The 25,741-nt window shown below is 40.0% G+C and overlaps 1 protein-coding gene across 1 annotated transcript in view; it reads left to right on the forward strand.

Moving 5' to 3' along the window:
* The first annotated feature begins 3,487 nt into the window (after positions 1-3,487).
* Positions 3,488-25,741, forward strand: part of LOC139465742 (innexin unc-9-like) — a 41,133-nt gene continuing 18,879 nt past the window's right edge. The window contains exon 1 of the mRNA XM_071247580.1: positions 3,488-3,587. The gene's annotated coding sequence lies outside the window, so the exon portion shown is untranslated. The remainder of the gene's footprint in view (positions 3,588-25,741) is intronic.

Below are 25,741 nucleotides of genomic sequence, written 5' to 3' on the forward strand. Positions count from 1 at the left end.
CGGGTGGCCCAGTCGTCTAAGGCGCGGCGATTCGCTGTGCAGAGTTGCATCCCTTAGGCTAACCAGAAACCTATGATTGTGGGTTCGAATGCCGGTTCGCCTCGATTATGTTTCTAGGTTTGTCAGCACCAGACCCGTGCTCGTGGTTTCACCGAAGTGGTAAACGTCTGGAACCTGCATCACTTCGGTCTTTCCTCCCACATTAAGCTGACACGCCGTGATATAACTGGAATAAAAAGCGGCGTTAAACCAAACTCACTCACTCATATTTTGATCTCCATTCTTCATAAATACCTTAGATCCATTCGCTACAATGACTCGGTAAGGTATTGCAGCGAATGTATATATCATAATACAGAGATGTGATAATTGCATAATCGAGGATGATGCAAGAGCATAGTCACTATTTGAGTGTCATTACTTCTCACATGACGATAACGCGTACGTTAAATAATGAGCAAGTTCCTTGAAATGCAGGCATATATGGTTAATTGTGACGTTGGGAAAACAGCCATGTAATTGTGAATCATCACTAAGTATCATCGTACAGGATAAGACAAATCATAATATTGGAGCGTGATTGTTGCAAAGTGATTGTGTACGAGCGTATATGTGGTTGCTGAATCTTCAGTTATCTGTCAAGTGTTATCATTTAGATAACGTACTTGTTATCACTGCAGGGAGGCCCTCGCTGATGTACCAACATGTCACATGTTATCACGAATAACAAGGAGGACAGGACTAGTACAATCGTGTTCACATGAAATGAATATTTATAGTTGGTTTCAGAAAGTAAATAACGCTCAATTCACGATGTTATCCCATACAAGACCTTTACGTTGATTTTCACACCTCCCCGGCACTTACGTTAGTGGATCGGGTGGTCAGGCTTGATGACTTGTTTGATAGCTTAGATATATTCAAATGAGTAATTCAGAGCATGACATAAACGATGGCATCGTCAATTACAAACAATGGTGGTATGTCTTTATTGTAAGATGACCTTGAACGAGTGACGTGACATTGGTGAGTTAGTCTAGAAGTGTCAAATAAGAATAAACGGTCTAATTTTAAAATAAACATAACTAACTGAAATAAATTATTAGTCCGTAGCGTGAGGCTGTGATGCGTAAGTGCGTGAGTACAGTTTTACTCCACTTTTAGCAATATTCCAGCAATATCACGGCGGTTGATACCAGAAATGGGCTTCACGCATTGTGTCCATATGGGATTCGAACCTCTGCTTTCGGCGTGACGAATAAACGCTTTAACCACAAAGTTACTCATCCGCTCCAAGACAGTGATGACTTTATACAACGTGCAAGTATTCAGTTATACGCAGTCAATATGCTTTGTTTGTTTGTTGTTTAACACCTCACTCAGCACTATTCCGGCTATATATGACGGCGGTCTGTAAATAATCGTGTCTTGATCAGACAATCCAGTGATTGACATCATGAGCATCAATCTACGCAATTGGGATACGATGACATGCATCAACCAAGTCAGCGAGTCTGACCACCCGATCCCGTTAGTCGCCTCTTAGACAAGCAAAGTCACCTTTTACAGCAAGCATGGGTTGTTGAAGACCTATTCTAATCCGGATCTTCACGAGTCTATTCAATATGCCGTCACAATTTGTGTTAAATTAGTGGTAATTTCAAGTCATCTCTGTGTGATACTGTTGAGTCAATGGGGGTCTGGTGTCCAAAATATAGTGTCATACATAATTTGCTTAATTTTTCAATATGCTGAAAACAGATGTATAACCAATATTATCTATTTTATATATCAGTATTTCAGTCCTTAGACCTCCAATCGATCGACATTCAGCAAGAAAGGGTTCAAATACATATATCCTAAACAGCGATGCGGTTGTTTGAACCAGAAGTATGTTATTGTGATTTGAAATCGAGGATCAAGTATTCCCTGGAGTTTTGCTTGAATATAGTTTCACGTCCAGTAGGGAAAAAATACGACGACGTAGAACAATACTAATCGGCTGAATATTTTCTTCTGAGCATTATCCACGCTTATCCAAGCATGGTCCAGAAGTTGAGGGTGATGATGAGAAATATGTAGATGGATGTAAGAACACTATACATTCGAAACTGTGTGCGTGGTCTGTATCATCTGGGGGCATCATGGTCGGGAAGCCTAGTGGTTAAAGCGTTCGCTCGTCACGCCGAAGACCCGAGTTCGATTCTCGACATGGGTACAATGTTTGAAGCCCATTTATGGTGTCCTCCGCCGTGATATTGCTGGAATATTGCTAAAAGCGGCGTAAAACCATACTCACTCACTCACTCACTATTTCATCTGATTTCTAGGATTTGTAAAAACTTCAACTAAGCACATCCATGGTTTCAGTTCCAAGTCATTGCACGCCATGCAAGGTATTGTGTTACTATTTGCGGCAGGTTCGAACCATGGTGTTACTCGATGTTTTGCAATACCCAAAGTGACATGAACTGAATGTACTATATAACTGGTTACATGGCGACTTAGCTCGGATAACTGGCTGATTCAGCAAGTCTGATTCAAGTCATTGTAACATAGCTTTATCTGTCTGCCACTTCATATCTTACAGTCGATGATGACCCTAATTACAAAGAACCAATGTCTCAGGTTCATATATGACACTAATGAGAAGGTCTAGACCAAGCTTGAATTGGCTCCGGACATTTGGCGCATGGTCTCGTTTATGTGAGTGCGTGATGTATGTATAAATGTGAAATGTATGAATGCAATAGAAGTTAAAACTCTTAATTATTCAATGTCCCAGTCGCTACGGTATCAAAAGCACTGGGTTCTACCTCTTAGGTTTCATATAAACTCCAGGGGGGATACTTCCATTGTGACTAAATATAAAACAAAAAAGAAGTGAGTATAGCTTTACGCCACTTTTAGCCATATTCCACTAATATCACGTCATATAAACTCCAGGGGGGAATTCTTCCATTGTGACTAAATATTAAACAAAAAAGAAGTGAGTGAGTATAGCTTTACGCCACTTTTAGCCATATTCCGCTATTATCACGTCGAGTGACACCAGAACTGGGCTTCACACATTGTGCACATGTGGGGATTCGAACCCGGGTCTTCGGCGTGACGAGCGAACACTTTAACAAGGCTACCCACCGCCCCGAAACACACAAGAAATGATTATTCTATGGTGATGTATTTGATACGGGTATCATTGGAGATATTACACGCACCACACGAATGAGTATAGTATCTAACAACAGGTCAGCCTCGCACCGTTTTGACAACCTTCGTATTTGTTTGTCAAATCCAATTTTCAAATGTATACTGTCTTTTGCCAGTAGTTTATATGTGTACGTGCCTGCTGTCCCGAGGCTCGTAAGGCCTGATGCAACATAATGCCTCGCGTTACACTGCCCACTCATATTCTCCACAACGTATAGTCTTGAAGGAACAAATGACTGGTACACTCCTTGACGTTTCCGGTAATATATAGTGGAAACTGAGCCACAGTTTCATTTATCTGTGAAACAGTGAAGAGAATGAGCTGAATATAATTAGAAACAGTCTTACCTGAAACGATAATCTCCGAGTTTTTAAAGGTAGGTGTTATTTTTAAAAATATTAGTTATCGTTTATCTTACTAGATATTTTATTTTATTTTATTTTATTTTATTTTATTTTATTTTATTTTATTTTATTTATTTTATTTTATTTATTTTATTTTATTTTATTTTATTTTATTTTATTTTATTTTATTTTATTTTATTTTATTTTTTTATTTTTTTTATTTTTGTTGTTTTTGTTGTTGTTTTTTTGTTGTTTTTTTTGGGGGGGGGTTGAGTTGAAATTACATTGGACAAGACAATCTTAATTATTACAATTTTGTCCAGTAATGTCTCGTACGTCTAGTCACGTGACTGTGAGATTTTGAATATGAAAATACAAGTTTTATAATCACTCAGAATATTGCTGAACTTTATTTAGCGAGTGCACGATATTGACATTTCTGAAAATAATATTTCTGGACTCTTATCATGTTAGACACATAACATAGAAAATGGAACTTGTGAAGTGTATTACAAAGTAAATATAAACCATGAAACTGCCTCGTCACTTTAAACTCTTGATATGTACCACCATCTAAAATCTCCATACAATAGTCTTTTCAAGTCGAGACCTGCGTTCACACCAAGGTCTAAGCCCTCTCGATTTATCTGCGGTAGAGTAGAGCAGTGTAGATGTGTTGACTTTAGACCAGTAAACACACAGCTGCACGACAAGTCCGCTTCAGGTAAGCCTTGACGTGAGCCTAGCGTGGTGCGGCACGCTAGCAGATAAGAACAGATAGGTAAATGGGCTATGTTTACCTGCGTGACTAACACGCCGTTGAAGTTTGTACCTGTTTGTTGATTGTGGAAAACATCAGAAGGTATCTGCTCCGTCAACCTGTAGTGTGTGTCACCTCATTACTGTGTTTAGCTCAGTGAAAATATATCTAACGTAATGGACTCTTCATGTACTTTAACAGCCTCTGGCAGAGTGGTATACCTCGAAATAACTAACCGGGAATATCACTATTTTCCGTTAATTTAGCCTTGAGGCAGATATGTTTTCTGCTTTTCTTTCTAATGTCTAATGACAAGATATTTGTATTGTATTACAATATAAATAGTAAATAAACCTTATAAATAATCAATTTCATTTTCATTTATAATACGTGTCTATATAGGCTTTGGGAGTGTCATGCCATGCCTTACTTTCATACCGGAATATATAGTTTGGTTTCCAACATCATTCACTAACACACGGATATGTTTGTACGAAGTTGGATAACTCCATATATACTTCTCAAAGGAAGTTAAAGAACAGTCGATTTTTCATATCATTATACTGCCGTAATATTGCTGGAATATGTCTAAAAGAGGCGTAAAACCATACTTACTCTCTCACTCATATGACTATAGTTTATCTGTTCTCACATATAAACTATAGTCATATGAAAACAATCGGTGTTCTTTAACGTCTTTTGAGTAGTATATCTATCTAAACACACCCCTTCGTTGTAATGCTACATGGACTCCTATTATTATGAGTATGTACATATTAAAATAGAAAACGCAGCAGAGAGGGTTTGGGTGATCCTGGAAACAGTCAGGCTTGCTTGGCCCATCGTCAGCTCAGGGCCCTTGCCCCTCTCGACGTAGACCGGACAGCGAATGGGACTTCTCCCAGGAAGCCCTGCCGAGTCAAACCCACCAAGAACTTTTCGTGAAGACTCCCCAACACTGCAGCCTTCTGCATTACCCAGAAGTTGTATTCGTGGCAGCAAACCCGGGGACTCTCCCAATGTCAGTCAAGAGATTGGGAGGTACCAAACCCAAGGCAACGAGAACAATGGGGAGTTGGACAACTTGGTACTTGGGATGCAAGCGTGACAATTCGAAAGTGAGATCCGCATATTTGCCATGGTTTTCCTGAATCTTGTCAATCACATCAGTGTCAATAGGGACAGAAAATTATCAATGATATAAATGATTTCACTGGTTTTATCAAAAAGGACAAGATCAGATTTGTTGGCCTGGATAAGTATGAGGCTGTATGCAGGCCTATTCCAATCGTACCATGGATGGACCGTCGTGTCAAAACCACAAGCATTGCGAAGATGGTAATTAAATGATCGACCCACTCGCTTCGATACTGTGTTTGTGCCAAAGCTGGGCATCCACTGACAATGTGTTGGACGGTCTCATTATATTCATTGCAAAATCTACATTTCATATTTCCATATCGACGCAAAATCACACATTGATGGTTTCGAGTGGGAAGTGACTGGTACTGAGCAGCCAACAGAAAGCCTCCTGTTTCACTTTTCAGGTCAGCCTGCTTCATCCAAGCGAAGGACTCCGCAGGATTGCTGTTTCTCTCAACACACTGCACATAAACTCAATGCAGTGGTCGTTCAGATAGCCTCTCCTTCAAAAACTGAGTCTGGGCCGATTTGATATGGGACTTCGCTTTGTTGACGCTCACATATGTACAGTCCAACAGAACCATCAACAAAATCAACATTGACTTTTAGATTAGACGTCACATCTTTGGCTCGTTTAAGGAAACTGTGGAATGCCTTGTTTTCAACATGCGTCTTGAGATGCTTCACTAGAGGGCCATCAGACAAATAAATGTGTGCAAAAGTAAACAATACAATTCTGTCATGAAGACCCTCCACGTTATTCAAACCACGCCCTCCCATTATAATTAGTAAAACATAGCGATTGAGGGAAGAGCAAGGGTGGTGGTATCTATTGTCTGATATGATTCTTCGTGCGAAGGTGTCAATAACCTGAATTTCTACGAAAGGGCGGGTACAACATAAGTATTTGTGAATTTGACTTTATTGAGAGAAATCAGCTCTGAACTCCAGATTATCTTAAGTCTACATTTGTACTCCTCCCGAAGTTTTTCCTTGATATGGGCATTCTGGATTTTGTCCCTAATCTGCATCCCTGAGTACATATAGGCCTGTCCTTCTACGAGATGGTCAATAACTCCTCCCCCAAGTAAACTGACTGATCCCCTCCCCTCCCCTCCCCTCCCCTCCCCCTTCTTCCTTGACACGTTTCAGATGAAGAATGTTTCATTTTTCGAGTCCAAAGGACATGCCGATATCCTTAAATGAAAATCTGTTGTTTTAGTGTTGATCCTACATTTGGCAATAAGTTCAAGGTCATTATACAGGATACACCATGAACGAACGTACAGCGTTAACGTATTTGTTTTCGTGTTGCATTATTTTGTCTGGTAGTCGATAAACAACCTGACAATGACACGCTCTAATTATTGTTGAACATTCCATCAACTCGGAATGTAAATTATAACACAAATATCCCCTCGTGTTCACGTTGACCGTATGAAGCAAATGCACTAAATAGAGGCGTGTATACGTCAAATATGCTAGTGTGTGAAATGGATGTTGACTTTATAGCACCAAACAAATTGTAAATACTGACAAAGTCAATAATGATAACGAAGTCATCAAAGGACGTACGTTGTAAATACATTGCTGAAAATATGTATGTTCAAAAGGCCATTGCTATAGGAGCATTCATATTTCCATGACACTACTTGTTTTCAAAACAGGTGGACAGGTCTTGCACTGGTCGAGAGGTTCAAACTTCAAGACAGATTTTACTAGAACGTATGTTAAAATATTTTTAAAATATTATTTTGTTAGTAACAGTGAATTATGATTTAAAGTCACATCCCTGTGGTTCGTTATATAGGGACAACACAATATGATCATCCTTTGCGTCGTATTTTATGAAAAGTCGGTATAATTTTAAGTGTAAAGATTGTTACGTGGCAACATAATTGTTTCGGCATAATTAGGCGGTGTGTACCTTTAATGTATCAAAGAAGTGTGATTGTTCGTATGTGTTGTGATCACGCAGGGATGTCGGGTCGAATAGGTCCCCAGCAACCTATGCTGCCGTAAGAGTCAACAAAATGGACCGGGTGGTCAGGCGCGGTGACGTTTCCTGGTACCCCGACATGAATTGTTGCTCACAATATCGATCACTAGATTGTCTGGCCCAGACTCGATCAATTAACTGGAATATTGCCGAGAGCGGCGTTAAACAACAAACACATATATTTGTTCATCAATAGTTATATACGTTTGGAAGATGTGGACATACTATGTAATAATAACGCGTCACTGACGTTAACGTCAATGTCATCGTCAACGTCGCAGTCCATGTGGACGCAGCGTTGGACTTTCACTAGTTCAAACATACCTCAAATTCAGGAGAGCTTAGCGATCTCTCTATATTAACGAAAATGTGGACATGTGTGTCAGACGTAATGACCCGCCGCTGTTTACAAACCCGTCGCATGTATTTGATCAGACCGACTTATCAGGCCAGACGCTGAACACGTTCACGCTGACACGTAACTCGGCTTGGAGTGCTAATCAAAGGTAAATCGAATACAAACAAATTTCCGTTTAAATTTCTGTTGACATAGGCCTTTAATTGTGTTAACACCTCCCCGACCTTTACCTTTAATGATTAGACAGTTTAATTTGACAAGGTCACTGACATCAGATGTTAGACACAATTTACAAGCGTGTGTAAATTAAAAAATATATGCAAAGCAGATATTGTTTTCTTCGTGGACGTTTGATCTTACTCGGAAAGGATGCTCAATGACTTTGCGGACATGGAGGGTTTTCTGTTTTATCCCCACCTGCACAGAATACATACATGGAACATAGTATGATACAACTGATACAATATGCCAAATAGTATAATATAATACTTGCCAACATCTAATTTCCGGAAAGAAATATTCTATATTGCAAGTGAGGTTATGGGGTTAAATATCAAGTTCAAGATTATTTCACTTATACAGTGACATGCATGCACGTATGTGTGTGTGTGTGTGTGTGTGTGTGTGTGTGTGTGTGTGTGTGTGTGTGTGTGTGTGTGTGTGTGTGTGTGTGTGTGCGTGTGTGTGCGTGTGTGTGTGTGTGATTGTACTTGTCTGACCTTATGCCGGTTGTACTAGCTCACTGAGATACCTTGCAGCTGTTAAAAACTGATACATCACTGATCAGACACTGTTTACTGAATCCAGGGCGACCTGCCCTTGCTATAGCTCTTTAATGCCGAGCCAGAGGCAGGATAACAACAAATATCAGATTTTAACCTATTTTTGGTATGATGTGGCCGGGGATCGAGCCGCTCTGTGCACATTGAAGACTAACTGCTATAATACTTTCTAAAATGTAGCATCCCCGGAGAGAATCAAGGTTAGATGTGTTCCCCACCAACATGTGCTGGTCATAAGACGTGACTTAATATGTGTTTGTTTGTTAGTTGTTAAACGCCGCATTCAGCAATATTCCAGCTATTTGACGGCGGTCTGAATATAATCGAGTCTGGACCAGATAATCCAGTGATTGACATCATGAGCATCGATCCACGCAATTGGGATACAATAACATGCATCAACCATGTCAACGAGCCTAATCGCCCGACCCCGTTAGTTGTCTCTTACGACAAGCAACAAACAAATGTAACATATGGTCAGTTTGTCACGTCACTGATATGTGCAATAACGTCATGATATAAACACGTAAATGTGGTTAGTAACCAATTGCACCAGGGGGCGGTCGGGTAGCCTAGTGGTTAAAGCGTTCGATCGTCACGCCGAAGACTCGGGTTCGAGTACCCGACATGGATACAATGTGTGAAGCCCATTTCTGGTGTCCCCCGCCGTATTATTGCTGGAATATGGCTAAAAGCGGCGTAAAACCATACCCACTCACTCACTCAATTGTACCAGGGTTTGCGTTACGTTACGATGTGTCAACTTTGCGTTGGAGAAAAGACATGATAAATAATTCAGGTCGTAGACGGTTACCTTTTCGTTGATAACCACGAACGCGAGTATGGTGGAGACAAACCAATCTAGGATTCAACCCTATAAAATGTTAACCGCTCAGTAATATCACAGAGCGTCTGTGCTCCCTTTGCTTCGAAACGTTAAAACAAATGTGAGTGAAAATGTAAAGGGATGTATTATGAGCATCAGGCTCGACTGTCCCTCAGAAGGTGTGAAATGTACCAAGCGCTGGAGCTGCAGGGATGTTATTGCTCGACATAAAGGGAAAGTTGACTATGGGAAAGTTGAAGTCATCTCTCTTGTCACGTAGTCTTGAAGAGAGTGTTTATCACTCTGAATCTTTATGCATAAATCTAAATATGAAACAGAAGAGGCGATCTCACTGGTCGACCTTATTTCTGGTTCAGGTGGGTAAATCAGTGGAAGGGAATTGGTTATTTGATGGTTATTGCGCGATATGAGATCATCGCTATACCTGAAGTTAAAGTAAAACTTCTTGGCCAAATTACCTTGTTTTGACTTTACGAATCTGAGCAGAAAGTCCGATTCATATGCATGAAGAAACAGATTAGCAAGAAGGGGGGCACAATTGGTGCCCATGGGGATGCCAGCTTCTTGCCTAAATGTGTTATCCCCATATTTTACACAGATGTTATCATTCAGGAAATCCAGAATTTCACATATTGTTTTCTCAGTAAACTTCAGATGACATTGCTTTCATTTTCTACAGATAGATATGTAACTATGTCTATTGTCACGACGTTTTGGAACAAAAAAACATGGATCAAGGAATGAATAGGTTTCTTAAGTTTTCCAATTTAACAAGGAGTCAGTAGGTATATCCGTGGTGTTGTACCTGTGTTTCAATACCCTGGCAATGGTTACAGAATGGTTGTACACATTTATACATAATGTTATATGCAATAAGCTTTTGTCATAATCCAGAACGCTACCCAGTGCCGACAACACGCGAAATGTCAACACACAGTTCAGTTCAGTTCAGTTCAACTGCAATCCTTGTATATATCCTCCACGTTTTAAGTGATCATTTCCCCATAATGTTGTAGTCACAAGGCGTGATGAATTGGCATTGTTCCTAGCGCGGGAGCTGGGCCCAGCCGTGTCGCTGGCGATATTTCATAAAGGTCGCTGAGGACTCCGTTACGTGCGTACACACATACTTTAAATATTCATCTCCGAGAACCGTTGCAACAAAGGAAGAGAATGATGTTGCTATCAATATTAAACAAGGATGTGTTACAGATGGGTGTACCGTTACATGAATGCGGCTTTGATTCAACAATCTCCCTTCAGATTTAGATAATTATTTAGTTCCATTATTATTCATATAAGGGAGAAATATTTCAACAAGACAATTTCTTCGTAAACACATCTGATAGCTTGGGCGCAAAAAGACCATTATGGCCAAAGTCGCCCAAAGGCTATCAACCACCAGTGACGCCGCCACTGGCTTGTCAAAAACATGACACAGTTATTTATTTGTTTTCATTTAACAAAATGAAATAATCAGGATTTCGCAAAGCTACAGGTCATGATGGAGATGTCATAGACACACCTTGTCTACGTGTTAAATGACACTTGGCTTCCTCATGCTTGCGACCATGGCGGTGTGGATTACAGCAATGTGGTTGTCTGTCCTTTGGTGTTAAGAAATTGGGTCTGTGCCGAAATTCATTTTATCATATTTGAAACAGATCTAAAAAATATTATACCCCTTTACTATCTTGCAAAGATAAAACGAATATATTATGACCAGTTTATACCACAAAATATTAAATATTCACAGTTATCCCAGCTCGAGGCCAGGTGTGTGAAATTTGTGGAAACAATTAAGGCTATCTTTAGAATGCAAAACGCTTCTGCTTAGCATGTGTCGCACGGAGCTATTCAAGCGTTACATATCTTTTCAGCTCGTTTTTCATAAGTTAATAATGAACATGGCCTCAATGCTAACAATCAGGCTATTGCGTATGCAAGACCTTTCTAAAACTGAAGAAAACGACAATTGCTAGCCTGGAGTGTAAACTGTTTCACCGATAAGCTGCAAGGACGCCATTTTTGTGTCAAAAAATTTATGTTGCAATATTACATGCCTGTGTGTTTAATTACTTTGAACTTAATGTCTAGTGATGTTTAGATACTATTGAGTAATTTGTAGCAAAAACGTCCGGCAACAAACAAACACTTATTTTTTTATGCAAATTGTTTGTGGCTCGGGTTCTGCCGGTAGGGCAGGATATGCTTACCCTTTTTGCGAACACCTACTGTCATTACTGGTTTTCAGTGATCCATTCATATATTTTCACCGCTGTTTTGCGTTTACGCGCTACGGAATATGTTTCTGCAGGGACTAGCAATCCAGACGAGCTGATCTCTGGCATTGACGTTATATATTTACGGTGATGAGACTTCACTAGGGGCCAAGTGATGTCCGCGATGACAGTTGAGATACTGACGGGTTGCAAACTAATTATTCGTGTTACTATATTTAACGTTACAGCTGTAATGGGTTTAGTCCAGTAGAAGACCAACTAGTGATGGATGTTGGGAGTGTTCATCAAAGCCATTGGGGTATGATAACATACCAAAACGATGAGGTTTCAGCTGAGGTTGCTCTTTACAATAGGTAAGCTTCCGCTCGTCCCACCAAACACCCAGGTTTGATTCCCCTAATAGGTTTGATTGTTCGTTGTTTAACTCCACACTCAACAATATCCCAGCTGTATGACGGCGGTCTTTGATTGATATCATGAGCATTGATCAACGCATTTGGGATACGATGACATTCATCAACCAAGTCAGCGAGCCTGACCGCCCGATCCCTCTAATCGCCTCTTACGACAAGCATGGGTTGCTGAAGACCTATTCTTACCCGCAGCGTCACGGGTCACCCTTCATAGGTACAATGTGTAAAGCCATTTCTTCAAATCCAGCGTGCAATGAATTGGTTCCTTGTGCAGTGTGCAGCCTGTCAGTCACAATGTTCCAAGCCACGTACGATAAGCATAGCATGTAGCACGTATTCTGACCTGCAAATCCAAGGCACATGAAAACTTGGGACAGCTAGTTACACTTTCCGCCTTTCAAGCGTCAGCTGTGACGAATGGGGACACGCCACCAAATCGTGGTTCTGCTCGCTTGACACATAGTGGCCTAGCTGCATCCGACAGTCGGGACAGTCGTGAGTGAGAGCGTTGAGGTTTCTAAACCGCTTACAACTAGATACGACAAAGTATGGGGCTCATTAATGTCGGGAATTGAGTGAAAGTGAGAACTGGGTCTACTCCACTGTAGCGGGTCTCACACACTTTATCCATATGGGGAATCGAACCCGGGACTTCTTTGTAGTTCCAACGCTTTTACCACAAGGTTATCATAGCCCTTGTCCGGAATTGAACCTAGACATCGGCGTACCAATTACAAAGCTACCCAATCACCATTGATGGATCCTTGTTTGTTAGGGTACAACTGCAGAATACTGGTTATTGTGTTGGAATTGGTGTCATTTACTGTGATTATGAGCATAAGTGTCCATGACAGGATTATTGTTATCTCTTTAGTTTCTTTTGACAGAAATACAAATACCCAATGACGATTATTTTTTCAACTCATTAACAGGACCCTGTTTCACACAGCTACCGCAGCGCAAAGGTGATCGTAACTCCCATACTTTAACACAGACTTACGGCGCTCGTAGCACTAAGATCAATTTGTGGAACGGCGCCCAGTTCTTGTAACTTCCGTAGGAATATTCAAATTGGAAATAATATATTCAGTATAATCTCTTATAAGGCTCTGTGTTGCCCTCTTTCAAAATTGTATATCGGAAAACAATACCCAAGAAATCTCTAGGTAAAACATGCCTACGATGTCAAGTTTGAATTCAAGTACGATACCTAATTCTCCATCTCTAATGAATATAAAAGCATGAGGCCAGTAACGCGATAATTTGTATGTACTGGTCATATCTTTACACGATACTAAATGTGACCTTACAAGCATTTAGTTGTAAAATAAAGAAAGTTAAACCTCAGAAATTGTTTTCAAAACTTAACAGAAATTCTGCCAAGGAGTCACTAAGATGCTACACCGATTAAATACTTTGGAACTTTCGATGTCCAAATGTATCACATATTATCAAAATGTCCATCAGTTCTGTTATTGTTTTCTAATATTAATTGTAATATTAAACAATTATCCTTCCGAAATCCATCAAATTAGGACTGCCTTAAAGTTTTTTCCAACCCTTCCAAGCAACATCCTCATAGAGAGACACTGCTGGAATAAGTCTAAAGAAACCCATACATGTAATGTGATGCTTTTTCGTTGTCGGTGGGGAAGGTCGCACCTTGCCCTTATTTCAATGCTTCAGTGGACCTACTAGTTATTTTTTGTCTCTGAAGATCTCACATTCCATTGATAGTACTGATGTAGAGTATTGTTTGAACAGGGCACTGTGTGTTCAGCAGGGTGACTCACTAACTCCCTGTCTATTGACGTCATAGTAATATGATGCTGAAAACAATATGGGAAACCTTACATTTTCCTCCGAGTCCCCTTTTTGTGACTTTATAGGTCATATGAATTAACAAGAGGCCATTGAAGAGCTAGCGCCCTTGAATGTTCTGTATCCGTGTATGAAGATGGCTTGGTATTAGAATTGTTGGACGAGGTTTATACTAACACACAGCATTGACCTGGATCATGGCGCCCCTTTCGAAATTCATGTTGGATAATTTAGGTCACATTATTGTTGTTTTACTGTTATCTATTGCACAGTATTACCACATGTAAACTCTAATCTAAAACTATTTTTAAAGTCGTCGATGTCGTTGTACTACATTTATATTGTTCATTATGAGAACGGTTACATCTCGTTTCGCGTTTCAATGTTCTAAAACATATTGGAAATTGGTCAGACGCATTCTCAGATCTGAAAAGAATATGCTTTCCTCATATATGTTATTGTATCTACGTCTGTCTTAGAGAAAACTCATGTACATGTATGTGGAGTACAGATACTGTACAGATGGCGTATGGTTGTAAGTATATGCATACCTGAGATGAGAATTGCTGTCACTGACTCCAATACTGATTCCCCCAAACGGAGCCACTGACAGCATAATGGATCATACAAATGAACCACTTGGATCTATTCTGGATTGTGAACTTATCTGAGAGGGTAATCTATGTCGCTGTGAAATGAGAAATATGCTCAACACATGGCGTTAAAAAGGATATGAATTGACAAGCATATCCCAGGAATATGATTTGTAATGTCACCGGGACAATCAGAAAATTGCCCCAAGCCATTTTTTCACAACTCCCTGGTCCAAATTTCTCTCTCCTCACAGAAAAGCCGTGACAAGTGACCTTCAGCTGACACCACTAGGGACGACGTCCTGCACGACCATACTTTCTGTACACGTGTGATAAAGTTGTCTTTGTACACAGTCGGTGTATGTTTCAGAGATTGTCTTCTTCAATGATTTTCTATGTACCTTATGTATGAAACAGTTATGTTTCTTACAAGACAGAGTGTAGCACGATAGCGGTATGTAACATAGGCTCGTGATATGCTCGACTTTATCTTGTATGGCCAAGCATTTTACAAGATACATAAACTGACGTACAAAACAAATATACACTCATGTTTGATGTTGGCTAAATATGAAGCTAACAAGAAATGGTATTCGGTGTATTTGACACATGTACCATAGTGTTTTGGACCTTAAGTTTGCAGTGTTTCGGCGACTGTTTCAGACGAGTAACGTTTTGATAACTTGTGGTCAAATCCATGTGTATGCCTTCTTTTGTTAGGTAGTTTACATGACAAACACCAATGTCTTGGGAGTCTAAATATGTGTATGTCTGCGGCATGATAAACACAAACATGATCAAAGTGACATTTTCAAACGCCTGCCATCGTGGACCATTGCCCGGATTAAGTCATGACACCAAGTGGTCGCGAAACGTAAGCTAGTTCAGTGTCTGTTGGTTTAATACATATAATGTATACAGATGAACCGTATTTTGGCAATTTTGATCAGTGTGAGTGTTGGAAATTGTCTAAAACCTTAAACAAGCAATCGATCTTCTATGTGTATCTAAGGGACGGACAATCTATACTCCGGAAGAATAGGCTGGGATGTTGTTCAAAAGTAATTTGTTCCAGAAATTACTGTTAAAAAGTCGTGTCTCGGGTTTTACAATAACATTTGCTCACAGAAATTCCATGATGTGGGAGGACATTTATCCAGTGGCCACGCTTTGACTTATCGCGTAACAAGACTTTTCTCTTGTTTCTAATTAAATGAAACGACAAAACCCTTAATATCCGATATCCATAACTAAAGGCACCTCTTCTCAACTAAGAACAGACGGGCCCAATGCTTGCCTTTCGGTGCGCTGTACATACTGTTTTACGTAAGTATGTGGATATGCTACTATAACTGCGACAGTGAAGTGAGCTTAGGTGAAATGGAGTTAAACGTCGCGTCCAAGATTATTGCACTTATACAGCGACGTGCATGCACGTGTGTGTGTGTGGCTGCTTATACTAGTCCGGACTGATGCCGATTTATAGTGCTAGCACACTGAGATATGATGCCGCAGTTTAACATGAAAACCCCTCTCAGACACGGTATACTGACTCCGAGCCGACCAGTCCTTGTTTTAGCCCCATAGCGTCTGACAGGGTAACAACAAGTACCATTTTTAACGTCTTTTGGTATGACACGGCCAGGGATCGAACCCCGCACCTTCCGCTTTCCGGGCGGACGCTCTACCACTAGACAGTGAGATGCATGGCAATATGGCTTTGCACATCAAAGTGACCGTATCGCTAGCTCTTCGATGATATAGTACCGGATGATAAATACGAAAATGGAAACAGTCTTTCACGTTTAAGGATATTTTCTCAATGAAAGTTAAAATATTTCATGACATATGTTTATCTACATGTCTGGACTCGTCAAAAATGAAACATATGCAATATCTTGAATAGAGTGTGTAAGATGTGACACTGCGTCAGAGGCACTAGGCTGGCCATGTCGTAAGAGGCGACTGACGGGATCGGGTGGTCAGGCTCGCTGACTTGGGCGATGCATGTCATCGATCCCAATTGCATGGATCGATGCTCATGATATTAATCACTGGATTGTCTGGTCCAGACTCGATTATTTACAGACCGCAGTCATATAGCTGGAATATTGCTGAGTGCGGCGTTAAACAACCAACCAACCAACCAACCAGGCTGGCCGCAATGAACCCTGGGTTGGAGAGTGATTGGCTTCATGCGACCGAGGCATTAAGATTGTAATTTAGGTTTTGCTAAACACTGGTTTCTAATCCAATCAAGCTGGCAATTAGTAGTTTATTAGAGCTCTAGTGTTTTGGTTTAAAAAAGTAATCGTGCGCGAAATATAGGTGGGACATCACACTCGGAAATTATTTCATCCATGATTTAAAAACACCCGGAACTATCGACGTACAGTCCATTAAAGGTGAATGTAATGACCCAAGCACTGAGACTTCTAGTATCGCGAGTAGTCTACGTGTCCAGTAACTGGTCAGAGTTCTTATCTATGTATGCTACGCAGATTAGATACAATACGATGTCAGTACTCCGTGCAAATACTTGCGGCTGTCGGGAAATGACTTGACACATCATTGTCGCATGTTCTCAGAATCTGTATTCCATTGTTCTTCAACAGGATATAATATCAGATCGCTAGTGCTAGTTCTCAAGAACATGTAGCGACGCACTTTACCATAATGATTACTCTTCATCGTGATGATATTATACATTCTGCACGTGCACACGCTGTCCTAAACAGGACAGTGACCGTGATGTCACAATGAGTTGGGCGTGTATTGAGTTGTTCACATGTTAACTCTATAACCCATTCGTAAACATTAATTACATCTGCTAGGTTAAACTGACCTTCGATTTGCATAGTTTTCAGGAAATTCGGTCAGTCGGCAAACGAGTTTGGCTTTATATATTTATATAGACTTCAGTCTGTACTTGTTTTTCCAGTTTTTGCTTGTCGGGCACATTACATTGTAAAACATCAAATACATGTTTCTGAACCCAATACTTAATACACATACAGATCTATAAGTAGGTATCATAGGGTCTTGTGGATTTTAATGAGGAGCCCTTATTAGGAATGCCTGATATATACACAGACATCGACCAGTTCGGGGATGTCCGATGCAATTCCCTATTTTGACATGTACCATATATTCCTGTGTGTTTTCTCAGATGAACAATCGACGTGCCTATGCATGTGTTTGTGATGGGCAGGATACGCTAACCTTTTTCCCGAAAACCTGGTATCATCACTATTTGATAGCGATTCATAAACGCATGCTCGTGATATGGTCGGATCATACAATTGACACTTGCAGCTGAGATTTCTTATGATTATGGAAAAAGGATTTTGTCACTTTTACTTCAATTTCGTTAACAGTTAAACCCCGTTACACTCGACAACATTATTCCGGACAAACCGCTTTCCTGGTGCTTACTACTGAGGATGTCTACACATATACAGACATAACTCGGTGCCCATTATTCGTGAGGGGGCACGGGTGGCCCAGTCGTGTAAGGCGCAGCGATTCGTTGTGCAGAGTGGCGTCCCTTGGGCACGCCAGAAACCTATGACTGTGGGTTCGAATCCCGGTTCGCCCCGATTATGTTTCTAGGTTTGTCAGCACCATACTCGTGCTCGTGGGTTTCACCGAAGTGGTAAACGTCTGAGACCTGCATTACTTCGGGCCTTCCTCCCACATTAAGCTGACACAGCGTGATATAACTGGAATACTGTTAAAAGCGGCGTTAAACCCAACTCATTCACTCATTATTCGTGAATCCAGAAATTCGTTAATCCCTGAGATTAACGGATTTTCCATGTAAACAGTGAAAGTAGATGACGATTAACCAAAGCTCACAATCACATATGGAACTTCATTTCGTCAAAATTAAAATGTGAAAGTCACAATAAAACTGAAAATGCAAAATAAGGGTAGTTTACCTTGGGCACTCATGTATAACGCCGGGTTCGCGAAGAGTTCAGCATCAAAAGATAATGTCTTGTTCGTATTCTACACATGTGTACATACCCATATACTTACAATATACTCTCCTTCGCTTTGACAACACTAGCGACAGCAACTAACTGGACACGTCAATCAGTATACACGAGCATGTTTGTTATGGGTCATAGGAGGGCTGTTGTTGTCGACCCTCGCCCAATATTAAACAAAGGCTTTCTATCTGAAAACATTATGACCTCAAAGAGTTATACATATACATTTATTCATAAATATATTCATTTCGAGGATTTATGTTAGATAAGAATTAACCTTGTGATATCATATCTTCTGAAATTGCCTATTACCATTAACCTGACTGACTGGTGTCACTTAACGGCGCTTTTAAGAGTTCAGCAATATTACGGCCTCCCTTGAAGTTTACAAATATTGATTTTGAATTCTATATGAATGACATCTGTCTTGATAATCCTATGCGTTGGTCTTTTTAAAACTTACGCTGTCTTGCTGTCAATGGATGTTTACTTACAGATTTATGAATTTGACATCCACCAATAAGCTATCTGTTTGTTATTGATCATATGCAAATGAAAAGTGAAAGCCTTTGGGGGTCAAAGTGCTGAGAAAGAATACACTTAAACCTGTGGAGATGTTTCGAGGTCCTTGGTCTTTACGACAACCATATTCAACACAATATATTGAGATATCTGGGACAAGAAACGGATTCGGATTGCAGGTATATGAACTCGCCAATAAAGTAACGCGATACTTGCAGTAAGGTGACAATGAAATAGTTAATAAATCTTGTAAAAAGAAAAATACTTATAGTCATATATAAGCATTGTATCGTGATGTCGAATTTCTCGGTAGCGTAAGAATGAACTCTTTTTCATAAAAATAATAATAATAATAATAATAATAATAATAATAATAATAATAATAATAACAATAATAACAATAATAATAATAATAATAATAATAATAATAATAATAATAATAATAATAATAATAGAAAGATTCATTTTCATATTATTGGTCACAAACGCCAAATATTATTAAGGCACATGAAACAGTTCGGACAACCAAGGTCAGCGATCACTGTCAATTAAAAAAATCATTCTCAGCTCCCTGGGGAGAATACACTGAGGTTCACATATTCGCGACCCTATCCCTTGTACCCATGTGTCCTTTGTACCTGTAATTATTTCTATCAACCCTGGCTGTGAATGGCAAGGCCTCGTGGCACCAGGTGATCTTGAAGACGACCTTATCTTCTGGTATCTTTGCCCCATCTAGATTGCGATGTCTAATTTGTACCTGTGTGAACGCTGTCACCGGTTATTTTCCGAAGGACGCAGATAATTAAACAGTCGACAGACGGGTCCAGATAACAAAATGCCTGAAGCGAATCCCTTGTCAAATTTAACGACCGCGGCCATCCTTACCGATGTTGGCAAGACCGGTACTTCTTGGTACCGGGTACCGTGTCACCTTCGTGGTAACTTCAACGTCCACCTACAGAATGACACAATGGTCTGGAGCGGATTTCTTTAACCCACACTCATTATGTCATTGTAACATCCGGATTCATATCCGTATACCTTTTGTTTATTTACATGCATCCGGGATAAATAACAACAATGAGAATCGACGAGAATATCTTCTTTAACACTCGTCAACATTGTATCTGCCGCTCCTTTGTCCATGGGCGTCGCGTACCCTCGTGACCGTGCTATCCTCGGCTGTACTTACCTGTTATCTACAGCTGGCTGTACCCGTGCAGTGGGTCACATAGGTGTATATATCATGAAATATACAACCAGGTTACGAGGGAATGTATTGCAATAGCAACCCGGATTTCGTGTTTATTGCACGTCGGCGCTCTTTACAGCGACTATTGTGAATCGTAAAGGTCTATATCACTGCGAATCTAAGATTTCTTTTTATTTGTCTATACGAATCTATACAAAGACAGATACATATCTACAGGTGGAAATTTAGCACCACATCCCTGTCCCAAAGATTAAGCACAACCAAGGAATGACTTTACAATTTCACCGAATGTATTTGCGACAAGTGGAATTAATACCGTGTACATTCTGAAAAACTCAGAAAATGTGATTGATGAAATGAATTTGATGTGAAATATATAGGTGTGTATTATTTGATACATGGATTCATTGACACGAAAACTGTCCGCACCCATGTGAAAGAAGAATATCTGACACCATGTTTTACCGTTTTCATTCTTCTGATGGAATTGCAAAACTTGTGTATCTTGTTGGGTTATGAAGATATGTCATTAATCATTATGTGTCAGCGTAAGTAACGAATGTAACGTGACTCTTTCATCCACATCGACGTTACGCAATGCGTATAAAAGGTGTAACATACGGAGGGGTACATAGATACCGTATTAGGGTGTGGCATGGTCTGTTCAAAAGAGCTAGACATATATACGGCTCACATCTCAGCCACACAACAGAAAGCGTGTGTTCAAGTTGTTCTCTGGCATCGTACTGGTACTAAAGGGCGGTCGGGTAGCCTAGTGGTTGAAGCGTTAGCTCGTCACGCCGAAGACCCGGGTTCGATTCCCCAAATACATTGTACCCATGTCGAAAATCGAACCCAGGTCTTCGGCGTGACGAGTAAACGCTTTAACCACTTGGCTACCCGACCGCCCCTAATAACACAGTGAATATATCCTTTACACACATGATACAGATGAGATAGTCTACTCCTATGCGTGATACTGGCATCCTATGCCTACACGAACATAATATTCTAGCCTGTACCAACTTAACATTGGTAATATATCCTGTACCACACGGTACGGTAATACATATAATATATATGAAACAGGTAATGTCCAGTGTACATGCCACATGTATTACACCCTATACCTACACGAATCATATATATGATACAGGTAAGAATATCTGCATTACCTACACGATGTAGGTACTCTAAACTGTACACGATAAAGTCACATCACAGACAGACAGTTTATTCAGTATGTAAGGCCATATGGCCCAAAGAATAGTTCAGTTTTAACAGATACAGATTCAAGATCACGTTGATTTTCATTTACAGTAAACCACGGTTAAAACGAACACGCTTATAACGAACTGACGGATATAACGAACTTACTTTTTGGTCCCAACTATTTGCTGTAGTTATGCTGTATATATGCTTATAACGAACTACGGTTATAACGAACTAAAATTAGTAGTCCCTTCGAGTTCGTTATAACCGTAGTTTACTGTACATGAAAATCAACGTGATCTTGAACATAGCATAATACATATTCATCTTCGACTAAATACATGTTTTAAATACATAGCTGAAGATTTGATAACACGTAAAACCCCATGTACCCCGAGCGATCCTGCTACAACGAATGTATCTAGCCTATGTTTTAATATGACATTGTAAAAGAATTCACACAAATTCAAAATTGATAGAAAACAGCTGTTCTATTGAGCTGGGGTTAACTTCAGCTACTTCACGTGTCTTCCAATGACTCGGAAAAAGCGTGCGGCTTTTGCTTCGAAGCGGGATAGAAGGGATTTATTCTTCCTCTCCGAAATCCACGTGCAGCCTATTTCATTCAGAAACAAACACTTATTAATTATACAACTTGTGAGAGTAGCGGAGGTTACTGGAAAGGTAGGACATGCTTACCCTTTTCACGAACACGTGTTTATTTATTGAAATGTATATGTCTATACTCATGTACGTCCGTTAGTGGGTTTTCGAGTAAATATGCTGAACTGAATTGACAATTGTATGATATGGAATCGGGGTCTGTTTGTATGGAACCATTTGACACAATTACATGTAAGGGGGGTGTTTTGTTTGTTTGTTGTTTAACGCCGCACTCAGCAGTATTCAAGCTTTATGGCGGCAGTCTGTAATTAATCGAGTCTGGACCAGACAATCCAGTGATTGACATCATGAGTATCGATCCACGCAATTGGGATCGATGACATGCATCAACCAAGTCAGCGAGCCTGACCCCCCGATCCCGTTAGGCGCCTCTTACGACAAGCATAGTCGCCTTTTACGGCAAGCATGGGTTGCTGAAGACCTATCCTACCCGTGAATGGGTGAAGAAGAATTTTATATTTTTCTGGTGAGGGTGGGGCGTGGGGCGTGGGTGCAGCTTATGCATGTTGTGTGTAAGTATGTTGTGAATGCTTGATATGGAGTGATGGTATGTAACTATTTATGTAAACTATGTTCGCTTTTATGTATTTTAGTAATACTATGTTGTATTTTATTATGTACTTTACTGTTATGAGCTAATTACTTTTAAGTGTTGGCTTCCATTGTCTTTTGCTAATCACCTATCAGCGCCAATTATCTGTTGGCTTCCCTTGTTAAGTTTCCACCTTTAGTTATCTAATTGCTTTTGTTCTCCTTACATGAACATATATATGCTCTCTGCTTCATTGCATTCATTCACCTGATGAAGGAGTAAGTATATACTCCGAAACGTTGTGTTCCTCATAATAAAGAAGTTGACATCCATAAATTCTCTTCCTTATGTGTATCACTTCTAAATGTCTTTCAAAGACATGTAAATTGATCGTATTTTATTGTCTAGTAGGGAATTCTGGCCGGTCATGTAGTTCAGTATATGAATCTCAACATTTCCTAAAACAAAGAATGTAGACACTTAGCCCGGTATCGCGTAAAGGTGTAACGTTGCGTTACGTTATCAAGCCGTAATAACACTCTGTTGTGTAAGCGTTCAAAGAGACGATACCCGTATTACATAATTTAAGAGACAACAACCCAAATTATCAGTGGGATGATAATTATACCAAAGAACAAACGGGTTATTGATGTCGTTCATAAAAAGTACTTGGAAGACGAGGTACAATATTTTCTCCAAGCTGATAGAAGTCATAAAAATGACATCCTTAGTCTACTTTTTGTAGATATAATATCTTATTTTGATAAATTGACAGATATAGTACACACATAAAATGACCGTATCGTCGTATTTCAATGTGCCATAAAGAATATATTACTGCTGTGAATATCCATAGCCCATTATCGTATATTATGACATGATTTTTATTATTATTACAACAATTATTAAAAGTAATTTCAATAAACTGTGCAATTCCTGTATTTAAGGCACATATGCCACCTTTAATGTTTGCAGTGGCACAGACGTCAGAACGTGGTCTACGTTATCCTGGCTGTATAATTTTTATGTGCGGCGAACGTGTAGTAGCTCTTTGATACTAGAATCTAATTTCCCTGTTCAAATATTTCAGGTTTCAGAGTGAAATGTCTTTCTATATTCCGGCCTTTATGTAGTACTTTCAATTATCATTTCTTGACATAACACAGAAGCAATTTCTAGATTTCATGAATTAAGATTTTGTTTAAATTCTTCAAACATGGGTACATACGTTGATAAAGGGCGTGAAGCCCGTCAAGAAAATATGCTACAAGATTAACTCGAAACTAGGGTCAGGGTCGAAATCAGGGTCGAAACGAAGGTCATTTAAAATCTGCAGACCATGAAATGACCACTCCGTCCCCACGGCGTAAGACTTCCATCGTTACACAATCCGGACAAGCGTTGATATTGACAGCTTTCCGAGAAACGCTCGGAACATCAAGCTGCTCAGTTTCCCAAGACCAGGGGCTGTATATCAGTCACTAGATTATGTCATTCCGTGTAACGTTACTCAACGAAGGAAAACATTTACCTATATAGCCCTTTGTTGGATAGCGTTACGTCACACTGAGACAAGTAACATTCCGAGATATGGTCGCTCAGCAATGTTAGCCTGCCACCTGACTGAGTATATTGTTACACGAAACAATATTTGCTGAAGTCAAGGGTGCCGTTGTGACTTATTTGAGATAATGACCTTTGAAGTTGGACGGCTATCGTCTATTGACTGTCGGTGAATTGGGGGTAAATTTACATGCTTCTTTACACCAACCGGCTACATTCACTCTGTAGTTGATAAACGGTTGAAATGTAAAATTAAATAATATTACTTAACATGTGGACAGAAATCGATATGCTGATTGAATTCTAACACACCCTTGTCCTTTCACTTCAGAGATAACTCTTAGAGGGACACGGTTGTAGGTGGTCTGTTGTTTTGAATGATTTTTTGGTTTAAACCGCACTCAGAAATATCGCAGTTTCATTGACCTTGGTGTGCAATAACCCGGACCAGACAATCCGGTGATTGATTTTATGAGCATCGATGACCTGCATTCCACCAAGTCACTGAGCCTGTTCACGCAATCAAATCTCCTCTTACCTCGATCATAGGGGATCAATAATTGTGTTCCGTCCCTCGACCTTTAAACACAATGCTTCCAGGAAAAATATATTATCCCGTGTCATCTCTGCCTTTAATGCATGAGTGTGGGATGTTCACTGATGGCTTTTGTTTGTTGTTTAACGCCGCACTCAACAGTATTCAAGCTATATGACGGCCGTTTGTAATTAATCGAGTCTGGACCAGACAATCCAGTGATTGACATCATGTGCATCCACGCAATTGGGATACGATGACATGCATCAACCAAGTCCGCCAGCCTCACCACCCAATCCCTTTAGTCGCCTCTTACGACAAGCATAGTCGCCTTTGTACTCATCTCATCTTATATTTCTGAAGACACCGCTCACAACTCTACATATGATGATGATGATGATGATGATGATGATGATGATGACGACGATGAATAACATTAATAATAATTGTATTCCGTGCAAGCGTCATATACACAAGAAACCGCTTCTTATAGAATTGGCACTGAACGCGTTGTAATTAAAGAGGCACTGATCTAACGCAATTCCCCGGACTGGTTGTTGCCTTTGTTATTGTTTTTTCCCCGTGAGTACCCGGACGATAGGCAACGCAACTGAGCGTGACCAGAGACTGGGCTACCGTCTGCAAGGACAGCTAAATAAACTTGGAGGCTGGAGGCAATATTTGTTTTACGCATTTTTGCATAAACACTGATTGATTAACTGTGATGTATAAAGATTTCGACAAAGGGCGCATGTTAATTAATTTCTTCAGCCTAAACAAACAGACAAAAAGAACGGCGGAGCTCATCCGATGTCGTCATTTGGAAATACCCCAGATGGTTATAGTTTAATACTAAAAAAAGTATCCATGCAGTGAAAGCATTTTTGGTTTTCGGATTGCGTCGATAATACGATTACTTCTCCCTTGTTGTCATCCACGTTTTCTGGTATAACCCTACACTTGTGTAT

This window comes from Haliotis cracherodii, unplaced genomic scaffold (assembly GCF_022045235.1).
Source record: "Haliotis cracherodii isolate W230 unplaced genomic scaffold, xgHalCrac1.p SCAF_18, whole genome shotgun sequence".
Taxonomy (NCBI): domain Eukaryota; kingdom Metazoa; phylum Mollusca; class Gastropoda; order Lepetellida; family Haliotidae; genus Haliotis; species Haliotis cracherodii.